At 44.2% G+C, this 11,839-nt stretch overlaps 1 pseudogene across 1 annotated transcript; it reads left to right on the top strand.

The window, feature by feature from the left end:
* The first annotated feature begins 304 nt into the window (after nt 1-304).
* LOC147604820 (mitogen-activated protein kinase 4b pseudogene) lies at nt 305-1,949 on the top strand (annotated as a pseudogene). Its single transcript, XR_015265356.1, has 2 exons — nt 305-407; nt 475-1,949. The product of XR_015265356.1 is annotated as a mitogen-activated protein kinase 4b pseudogene (transcript).
* The last annotated feature ends 9,890 nt before the right edge of the window (nt 1,950-11,839 follow it).

Raw genomic sequence — 11,839 nt, 5'->3', positions numbered from 1 at the left:
GAAAGTAAAAACTTGAATGCTCCCAGGCAAAGGACTCTTATTAATGTTGACATGGTGGCCAAGTTGTACTCACACATTGCAACTAACTGTGTCAAAATGGGCACACAGTTAAAGCCCACGGGCGCGTAGGCGAGTTGATAGAACTGTCAGGTTCCAATGAGAAGACTTGCGTTCGATACCATCAAGTTGCGTGACGGAAGGTGATGGAAATACTCCACCCTCCCACGCGTAGGCGAGTTGGTAGAACTGTTGGGTTCCAATGAGAAGACTTGGGTTCGGTACCATCGAGTTGCGTGACGAGATGCCCATGTGGCCAAATAAACTATGCGCTACCATGGAGAGCACGCACTACTCTGGAGTCTGCACCTACCCTAGAAGACCAAGTCAATCTACAGACTAGGCCCACGGTATCGTTATTTGATGTTGTCATCGTCTGTGAGCCCCCCACGGATATAATAGCCAGGCTTCCTGCAGGTTTTGTAACGGTCAACAGAAGAGCCAGCTGCGTGGATGCTGTATTTGAAGTATTGGGGTTGCTTCAGTCGAAAGCAGTGAGGATTTGGCGCAGTCAATCTAAAGCAATGAGGGTTTGTTAAGCACAGGTTTCTGATTTGGGCATGTAGGGTTTGGCGCAGACGGGTTTCCGATATGGGCAAAAAACATCAGTGAGGGTCTGATGCAGGTGGGTTTCTCATATGGTCCCCATTAAGCTGTTGGATTAGCAAGATCAAGTGCATAAGCAGCTGTCAAGCACTTTCTAAGCAAAACCAGGTTTGTCTCCCTCCATTTCTTATCATGAATTACTCGCGTTACCCCACGCCTAGAGGCGAATTTGAGGTGTACGACCGGTACCAGCCTGTTGCCCCCATAGGCACTGGAGCCTATGGCGAGGTCTATGCCTTCACCAATGTGGAGACAGGGGAGAGGGTTGCCATCAAGAAGATCCCCAATGCCTTTCACAACCACCTCACTGCATGCAGAACTTTGCGCGAAATCATGCTGCTGCTCCACATCCGCCATGAGAATATCCTTTCCATCAAGGATCTCATTGTTCCTCCCCGCATCGAGGATTTTCAGGATGTTTACATAGTCTCGGAGGTCATGGATACCGACCTCCAGCAGGTGCTCACATCCTCGTCCAGCCTCGACGACACCTACTGCCAATTCTTCATGTACCAGCTCCTCCGCGGCCTCAAGTACCTCCATTCAGGTAACATCCTCCACAGAGACTTGAAGCCCAGCAACATCCTTGTCAACTGCAATGATTGCATGCTTAAAATCTGTGACTTTGGCCTTGCCCGCACCTCCTCCGAGGATGAGTTCCTCACTGAATATGTTGTCACCAGGCCATACAGAGCTCCTGAGCTTCTTCTTGGGAGCAGAATGTACACTGCTGCTGTAGACATATGGTCAGCAGGATGTGTGTTCATGGAAATGCTGACTGGGCAGCCACTTTTTCCACCCAGCACCCGTCAAGAGCATCCCGTGAATCATCTGAAGCTCATTGCCGATCTTCTAGGATCACCAGATGAGAACGACTTGGCTTTTTTGTCTCAATCCTCTGCTCAATCCCAAATTCAGGCCTTCCTGTCTGGGCATTCGAGGCAGTCTTTGGCAACCAGGTTTCCCAATATCTCACCAGTAGCATGCGACCTTGCCGAGCGCATGCTGGTTTTTGATCCAGCCAAAAGAATCACGGCTTCTCAGGCCTTGGAGCACGCTTACCTCTCAAGTCTACATGATGTTACCGATGAGCCTACCTGCCATGCTTCTTTTGACTATGATTGTTACAATTCCTCCCTTGCAGTGGAGCAAATCAAGGATATGATATGGAAGAAGGCTGTTTCAATAAACTCTGTAAAGTTCTTATAGCAATTCTTAGTCAGCATATGCTCGTTTAGTATGTATATGCTCAGTTCCTGCTTTTTTTTATGCAACTGGTTTGCCTACTTTGTGTTTCACTTTGGCAAGGAGATACTTGGCTCTGGACCGTGTGAGGTTTAATTTGTGCACCTACAAGTTACATTGTGAAGAAGGGCACAATAAGGATGCCAATGGCTTTTGGAATGACCATGAGAATATGAGAGTTTTTAAACAAGGCATGATGGTGAGATGAAAGAGTCTTGCAGCAAGCATTTGTCGAACAAGGCCATGATGGTGAACTGTAACTTCTTATCTAATGAAGCATTTTGACATGCATTTGCCACCAATTCAACCACGTGCCATGGTAGAATCAGCTCCAGTTTGTGTACACATGATCCCTTGACAGTGAGAGTTCGTCGAACAAGGCCTTTATGGTGAGGTGTAATTTTCTGTTTGATAAAGCAATGTGTCATGCAATTGCGACCAAAATCAAATGCTACACTAGACTAGATCCAGCTTGCACACACATGATCCCTTGTCGGTCGTATGTTAGGTTGCTGGCCTAGGGGGTATTAAAGTTGGGCTTCAGAAGGACTAGCTCTTCAGAAATATCTTGGTAGGAACAGCTACAAGGTAGTGTCCATTCGATGTTGAAGCTCTAGAAACTACTATAGGGGACATGTCGTGTTATGCAACATGTTTGTTACCTTTCCAATATAGCATATGTTTGTTTTTGCTTGTAGTTGTACATGCTTCCATATCATTACATAGCATGCTTGCAACAAGCAAGGCCTTCACACATAAAACTTCTTAGCACTGCATAAGTTTTCCGGTTGTAGATAGCAGATTGGTCACTGGAGGTTAGAGTTTCATGACAAGATTACAAGAGCACATCTGAAATTGGACAGCTTCTGAAGGTCTTTGTATGTAAAATTTCTTAGCGCTACATAATTTTTCTGGTTGTAGAGAGCAGACTGGTCACTGCAGGTTTGAATTTTATGACGAGATTGCAAGAGCATGTATAAGCATCGAGACACATGAGCTTGGACAGCATGAATTTTGAAATCCTGAATAAATAGTGGATTCCTTAAGCTCCTTTAAGGAGGTGCACACACTTAGCCCTTCTGATTGGTAGAGGGGTCACTTGACTTTCAACCCTTGACTAGAGGCCCTTACCCCTTTGAAGGGCAAGCTTTGTGGGTTTTCATGTCTGCAACCCATACTTGGCCAACATATTTAGGGTAAGATGGCTTTCACATCATACCTATCAAGGATAAGGTTATACACATGCAAATGATGATGACAAGCTGTGCAAGAGAAGTGTGTAGATGGTCTTCTCTCCATTGCTCACACCCAAAGCGTAGGCGCTGCCCATGTGAGGCATGCTATTAGTTGCTTTATGTACTCAGCTTTACGCTAATGGGAGGTCTGCCTCAACCATAGAAATAAAGTGACCTTTTTTGGCTGGTGGGGATGCTCAAGAATACTAAGGTCATTTTGGAAGGCCATCAAGACTTCTTGGCTTCCCCTTTTCTCCTAATTAAGAAGAAGAGGGCTATGCCTGTAGCAGCAATATCATCCTAAATTAAGCACAATACTGGAGCCTAGCTGGGAGAATCCTCGTAAAGTTTGGTACCACATGCACTCCCTACACTAGTGTGTGAAGTGGCCATATTTGCACATTTTAATTAGAGATGAGCAACACTTTGTGAGCCCTAGTCTAGGGACCGGTTGTTAAGACCACATACCTAGAAACCCTATTAGGGTTAGAACAACCCGTATCAAATCTAGATTGAGGATGACCGTGATAGATTTTGGCTAGCAACTCTCCTCCCAACCATAGGCTCCCTTCCGTAAACCACCCCTGGGCTTGAGTTCAGCGAAGCATTCACGATGTGCCTTGGCATCCCATATCACTAGACCAGTTGCGTGGCCTGCAACCACTCTGGTCTTGAGGTCCTTCATACCTTGGAGACCTCCCTCTTCATGTGATATCTCATAATCATCATAAGTGAGCCCAAATTCAATTATATAGTAATAACCATGCTATGTTTGGCCCATTGCTTTTATTATTAAGCCCTTAGACATACTTAGCATCTAGTTAGCTTTTTAATGACTCTAGGCCCATCCTTGCTAGCCTTAGCCCTTGGATGAGTCCTATTAGCCCCTAAGCTCTAACCTAAAAACCTTGGGATAGCACATCCCTTTAACCCTAAGTTACCCTAACCCTCGGTTAACACTAGCCCAATGCCCAATTAGGGAGGTAACATTATCTCCCCCTTTTATTAGATTCACATCCTCACAAATACAAGTAGGAGACAATCAACTCTAAGTTTAGCCTTGAGTTCATATACCCCAACATGGCATCCACATAAGTAGGAGACAATCAACTGTAAGCTTAGCCTTGAATTCATATACCCCAACATAGCATTTGCATAAGTTCCTTGGCCCTTGCCTAAGCTAGTGTGGAACTTCTATAGTGGGTCCATGTTATTAGAATGACGTAATCCCAAGAAGGTATCTTGCTTGCCAATCCAATTCCATCCAAACATAAAGGTCAGAGTTGAATACAAAGAAAAAACTTAAATCCAATTCCATCCAAACATAAAGGTCAGAGTTGAATACAAGGAAAAAACTTAAATGCAACAAGCCCCACCGAGGACAATCCTAGCATTAGTTCACTGCACAGTTCAGCCCTCACACCAAACTATTTGCCAATGCTTGAGTTGAGTCCATGCTACAAAGTTGTTGGTGTGCCTCCTATTTGCATTTCGCTTTCTAAAGTGCATGCACATATTGTCATGAGTTAGTTGTATCAACCCATACATTCATAGTAAATTGTACCAACTTTCTTGCCTCATGCATAGACCTTTGCACCATATCTTACAACCCTCCAATAGCTCTTTCACAAAGCCATGATGGTTACAATATATGCATTCATTCACGAGAAAAGTCCTCTAGTACAACCTACTTAAACCACATAATATATGTATCCATGCACAAGAAAAGTCCTCTAACACAATCTGATATGTAGGAAAGCAACCCATATTGCTCTGTAACTCTTACCTAAAAGTACCACAATTCGAGATCTCCTTTGTCAACAACCCAAACTAAGGGCTGAACTGAGACCTTGTTCCAAATTGGTTCAATAGTCAGTAGACCATGTTGCTTCTTTGTGTCATTCGGCTAGAAATTGCTTCCTTCCACTAGAACTGGCCCTAGTCACCATGAGGCCCTTGTTTTGATTTCATGGAACTTTCAAAATAAAGATGCAAAAAGCCAATCAATCTCACCTAAGTTTGTCAAGAAAAAGTTTCCAACTTTCTTCTAGTATTGCGGAGAGTGAATTGCAATACCTTTTGTCTCGATCTCCTTCATTCCACTAGAATATTTCCTCACATAGTATTTGTTCCCATGGAAGTCTCTAGTGGAGATCCCATGACATGGACAAGAAATCTTGCAACATAAAAGATGTCACGTGCATCCCGCACTTGGATTCCACATAGACATATATGAAAAAGAAGGTGCAGGACTTGGAGTGGAAACCAGTCCGGGAACGAGTCAGTCAGGATTCCACTCTATGCGTCCAAGGTCAGGCGTTTATTGTCCTACACTTGAAGAAGTGTCAGTCCATACTGTGAGTCTCCCTCTGGAATGATGTCAGATGATCTATGTATTTGATTTGCGAGACTGGATGCCGGAAACATGTAGAAGCATGTAGAATAGGTGTCCAGCCCATAAGGCTATACTTGAAGGGAGCTTAAAGCTCCTGTCATGGGCATGGGGCAGCTTATAGCCACCCCAGGGGCCCAGAGGGCCCCAAGCTGAGCCCACTAGCCCCCCTAGTGTGGTTTGGGCAGGCTGTTGGCTAGCCCTAGCCAGGCAGCCAGCAAGGCCTTGGGCCTTGCCCAGCCAATCGGCCTGTGTGGGGGTAGCCCCACACTGTTTGTGCATGGCTGCCCAGCAGCCTGGACACCATCCAGATCATGCGTAAGTTGGACAAAACCTATCCAGTGTGAAAACAATGATAAATGGGCATTTAATCCTATTTTTACATGGTCATAAGGATTATCCAAACAAGTTGACCCTTGTTGTGCTGGCCAACCAGAGCAAGAAGAGGGTATAAAAATCCAACACTGAGAAAATCGGTAGATTATCTCATTATTCACGATGGGTTGCTGTGCTCCAAGGGCCAGGACAGCCAAGGGGAAAGCTCCAACCAAGGTGAAAAATGCAAGTCAAAATTTCGTCTTTATTTTTAGATTTACATCATTCTAATAAAGCAAATACACCATTCATGGTGGGGGCCCTACAAAGGGTATTTGAGACCCAATACTGTGTCCTCTCTCTCTCTCTCTCTCTATTTTATGCACATCTTCTTCAGTATTGCTGAATTCTGAGCATTGAAGTTACCAATTCGTCAACGAAGCTTCCGCATGTTACATTGGTATCAGAGCCTTCTCAAGTGTAAAGATTTAGCCAGAAAAAACCAGAAAAAAAGAAAGAATTTTTTTTCACTTGTGTGGTTGGTTTCTAGACTCCAGTGGACCACTCCGTTCAGTGTGACTTCTATCCCTAGATGGACGATTGGTTTTTAGCCTTCAGAAGTCTCCCACACACGCATAGTGGATGGTTAGATTGTGCTCCAAAAAAAAGGAAGTGCATTTTCTTGCTATGGTGAGCTACGATGAAGAGAGAGAACAACGAACTTGGGAACAAAGTGCACCAGGCAGTCTTTCAAGGGTGGCAGACATGAGTGTATAGGATATGTTCCAGTAGATGATGCAAGTAATCATAGAACACGGTACCAAATTGGAAGAGTAGAAGGCACAGATCTTGGCCCTAGAAGAGGGCACCCATTTTCTAGCCCGTCTTTCTCTGTCTCCTCCTCCCTCTCCTTCTATTTCCCAGATCCCAACAGCAGATCCTCTACCGACTAACCCTTTTGAAGGGATACGACCACAGTCCAGTTTGACGCTCGAGTTGCAGATGCGAGCAATGGAGATTTGACTGATAGAAGACCGTGCTACAGCATCCTGTGTTGGTGCACAAGAAGATGCCAGGCGACGCGTGGAACATGAAAGATACCTTGCCGCGTTAGAGGCAAGAATGACACCAACGGCTTCCTCAAGTATTTTTCCCAAGAAAATGAACTTCAGTAAGTATAATGGTAAACTCAACCCCACAACTCTGTATTCTTGGTTGCATCAGTTTGAAGCTTATTTTGCTGCAATTAGAAAAAATGATACTGACAGAGTGATCTTGGCTAGTTGGTATTTGGAAGGTGAGGCAATTCCTTGGTGAACCCAGTGGACTCATGCCCACACCAAATTAGGTATGGTTGCTTATGTTTGGGACGAGTTTGTCATGGACCTTAAGCGGCGGTTTCTACTGCCCCATTACCTTAAGCGACTCGAAGACAAGTTTAGGGAGGCATGTCAAAACGCACAACCAGTTCTTCAGTTTGTCAATAAAATTTTGAACTTATGTTTGCAATTGGGCTTATCCAATAAGGACAATAAAGGTCGATTCCTTTATGGCCTTGACACACAAATCTACTCTCGAAGATACGTATGTTTAAGCTAGCCACCTTCGAAGACACACTATCGCTTACGCAGAGTGCTGAAATGTAGCACAATGGTAGAAAGCCCAAGACTTCCAGCCTGCCACTACCCAAGGCAATTGCCTCTCGGGGGGAAAAAGGCTAGAACCAGATGGGGTCTTCCCCAGGACTAGAGCATGGGAGCCTCTGGCTCTAAGAACTCAACCAATGTGCCCAAGCTTACTCCAGACTAGAAATCTCAGGCAGGCAAGACTGGTGGCAAATTGAGTGCTGAGGAGACAGCTTAGTACAAGGAGGTGTTTCTTTTGTCATACAAAAGGACACACTTCTAGGGAGTGTCACAAGCAAACTATCACTCCACAGACAACCACCCCAACCTCCATAGCTTCTATGGTGAGCCCCCACACAGACCCCAGCGGTTGTCCCTAGTTCTCACACAGACCCTAGCTAATGAACCCAAATCCCACACAGACCCTGGCAGTTGTCCCTAGTTCTTCAAATCCCAATGCTTCGGTTGGTGCAATCATTAGCCGAGAGCTCAAAGATAAGCAGGACACCTAAGACTAGAAGTATGAGTGCAACAAATTGCTCAAGACCTTTGGCTATGAGCGCAACAAATTGCTCAAGACCTTTGGCTACATAGGTGGCCAGAGCAGCAAGCAACATGAAGGATGTGGTCATGGAACAGGCCGCTCGGCGAGCCCGTTTCATTTTGACTTTAGTAGATAAGAAAGTTGAGTGTTTGACAAGCATCAAGTTTGAAGCTCAAGGTGCTAAATTATTCATTTAGGGCATAGAGTTTGTGGGAGATTTTATGGTTGCCCCTCTTGTAGGAGTAGACATAATTTTGGGAATTCAATGGTTTCACAAGTTCTAACCAAATATTGATTGGGACACGCACACTTTTTCAGGAGTAGACATAATTTTGGGAATTCAATGGTTTCACAAGTTCTAACCAAATATTGATTAGGACATGCACACTTTTCAGATTACCCAGAATGTGTCCAAAGCCCTAGTGACCATTGAGTGTGAGCCAGGAATCCTAAACTTTCCTCTCATGAGCCACTTATACAGAGGCTAAACGAGAAATTAGGAAAGGCGCCCAGTGTGCGATGATATACATCCAGACTGCCTAGAAAATGGCCAGCGCTTCAAAGAAGTACAAGGCTCTATATGAAAAGTTCTAGAAGATCTCCCTCCCCCAAATCCCCCCGTATAGACTGGTGGAGGACCACAAAGATAGACCTCCTCCTAGGCTGGAATCCCCCAAGCAAGTTTCCATACCACATGTCCAAGGCAATGGAATCGGAGTTGGACCGCAAACTCCAAGAACTATTGCAATCTGGCTTCATACGTCCCATTGTGTCACATTTGTAGCACCAATCTTGCTTGTCAGGAAGAAGGATGTCTCTTCTCGATTATGTGTCAATTATCATGCACTCAATAAGCTACTAACTATCAAGAGTCAGTTCCTGATGCCTCGAATAGATTATATTCTCGAGAGGCTGAATGGGGACAAGGTGTTCTCAAAACTAGATTCGAAGAGTGGGTACCACGAGGTAAGGATTGTTGAGGGGGACATCCCCAAGACAGCCTTCCATATGGAATAGGCTCACTATGAATTTGTGGTGATGTCTTTCGGCTTAACGAATGCCCCAGCCACATTCAACCACATGATGATGCGTGTTTTCAAGGACTTAACAGGGAAGTGTGTGTCCATATTTCTCGACGACATACTGGTATTTTTAGCTACCGTTGATGAGCAGCATGACATTGATGTGGAGAAAGTCTTGAAGTTGCTAGAAAGCAATGAGCTCTACGTCAATGAAGTCATAAGTTTATCTATTCGAGGTTCACTACTTGGATACATTATCCTCATTCACACACAACTGATTTTTTAAAACCTTTTTAGAAGATGTTCACACACACTTGGGTCCGCTGTCTGGCTTTGGCCTTTGTAATTTTTTATTTTTCACCCAAACATGATTATGAGGGTAATCGTCCACGAGCATGCGTGCTTAAAACGGAAATTTTTGTAATCATCCATGGTATGAGGGTCGCCCTGCCCGAGCTCACCTAGAAGCTCGAAATGGTTGTTGCGTAATGTGTGCAAGAGCGATGCATGCGTGAGGTGCATACGCATGGGTTGGTTCCCACCCGAACTTCTACGTTCAAATCAGACTCAGTGGTTCCGCTGTGAGCGACGAGTCAGCTCAAAATGGACTAGGTGTCTAAGATGGTAGACGCGCACACATGTTTGGTTGATGGGGACACTCCAATGTATCATTGAGGGGGAGTGTTGAGAGGTAGCGATTGCGTTTGTGCAATGCTACATTGATATGGGTGATGGATGATGGGTGAGTTGTGGAACACCTCGATTGAGAGATGTAATCGTGGTGTTGTGTGTATGTGGGAAAGCACCCTAGAGGTGCAAGATATTGTGGTGAGATAGGAATGCCACATGTAATATTGAATGGTGTGTGAGTGTTGACCAAAAGAAGTGGAAGGGAAGTGCCACATGGATGATGATGTGTAAAGTGGGATAAGGCTAGAAAGCCTATATCATTGTATGGTTCATTGTGATATGAAACATAGAAGGGAATAGTGTTGAGTGTGCAATCTCTCTCTCATGGAGTTCTTAGTGTGGTATAACCCACCTTAATTATGTTGCTTAATCTATGTCCTTCACCATGATCAATCCCATTTTTGGATTGTTACCATGGATTGTTAACATGAAAGACAAGTTGGCTAAAGCGCAAGAGGCCTACACTCAATAGGCCAACAAAGACCGAAGGGATGTGAAGTTCTTGAAAGGAGATTAGGTTTATCTATGAAGCATGAAGCAAAGACTGAAACAAGTGGGCAAGCGATGCCCAAAGTCAGAGTTCAACTCTATGCATCCGAGGTCAGGTGTGCATTGTCCTGCACATGAAGCAGTGCCATTCTGTACTGTGAGTTTCCCTCTAGAATGATGTTAGATGATCTGTGTATCTGGTTTGTGACCGGATGTCGGACACCACTTGTAGAAGCATGTAGGATTTGCATGTAGAATAGGGGTCCATCCCATAAGGCTACCCCTAAAGTGAGCTTAAATCTCCTATCGTGGGCATGGGGCAACTTATAACCACCCCAACGGACCCGAAGGGCCCTAAGCTAAGCCCACTAGCCCCAGTGTGGGTTGGGAGGCTGCCGGCTAGCCCTAGGGGACCTGTCTAGGTAGCCCACACGGCCTTGGGCCCTACCCAGCCAGTCGGCTTGTGTGGGGGAAGCTACACATTTCTTGCGCATGGCTTCCCAGCAGCCTGGACACCATCTAGATCATGCGCAGGGCTGGACAAACCTATCCAGTGTAATAAATGGACATTTAATGCTATTTTTACTTGGTCATAAAAGGATTATCCAAATAGGCCGACCCCTGTTCTGTTGGCTGAATAGAGCAAGAAGAGGGTATAACAACCTAGCACTGAAAATCAGTAGATTATCTCATTATTCACACGACGATGGGTTGTTCGTTCCAAGGGCTAAGACATCCAAGGGTAAAGCTCCAACCAAGGTGAAAAGTGCAGGTCAAGATTCTGTCTTTATTTTCAGATTCACATCATTATAATAAAGCAAATACACCATTCGTGGAAGGGTCCCTACAAAGGGTATTTGGGACCCAATATTGTGTCCTCTCTCTCTCTCTCTCTCTCTCTCTCTCTCTCTCTCTCTCTCTCTCTCTCTCTCTCTCTCTCTCTCTCTGTCTCTCTTCTACACATATTCTAGAGTATTGAGCATTATATTCGTCTCGTGAATGATTGATGAATTCTGAGCATTGAAGTTATTGATTCATCCACGAAGTTTTTGCATGTTACAAAAGAATTCCTAAACCCTTACGAAGCATTAGGCAAAATTTTGACTCACAAAAGGGCTCTCTAAGAAAATATTAAAAAAATAATGGGCTACCCAATGAGAGAACTAGGATTCCAGATCCATGTAGCATGGATCTTTTTGAATCTTTTGCCACCAAAACTACAAAATCAAGCTCTAAGTGGAATATAATATTGGGGCCAAATATTAAAAAACTAAAGAAACATCAGATGTGCCTTGTGGTCCTCATAACAAAATATTATAGTGTTAGAATAATGAATGTCATGTCTTAATCACAAATTTTTTTCCCTCTCACATTTTTCATGCTTTGATTTTCCCTCCTTTTCACTTTCATTCCTTTTCTTCTCTACGGAATTCGATTTTATCATATTTCACGCTTCCTTGCTTTGTTTCTCATAAAAATTTGTTGTAAGCATCCTCTCTAATATGTCTATCTTATGGTAAATTTTTATCTCATTTGGATGTAATCTCTTTGAGATATTGCTCATTTCTCATTGCATTCTTGAAGGTACTCTTTCTTCTCTGTTCTTTTAGGAAAAAAAA

Source organism: Cibotium barometz, chromosome 61 (genome assembly GCF_041138505.1).
Source record: "Cibotium barometz isolate CiBa-2024 chromosome 61, ASM4113850v1, whole genome shotgun sequence".
NCBI classification, from domain to species: Eukaryota; Viridiplantae; Streptophyta; class Polypodiopsida; order Cyatheales; family Cibotiaceae; genus Cibotium; species Cibotium barometz.
This window is presented reverse-complemented; position numbering and strand designations above follow the sequence as displayed.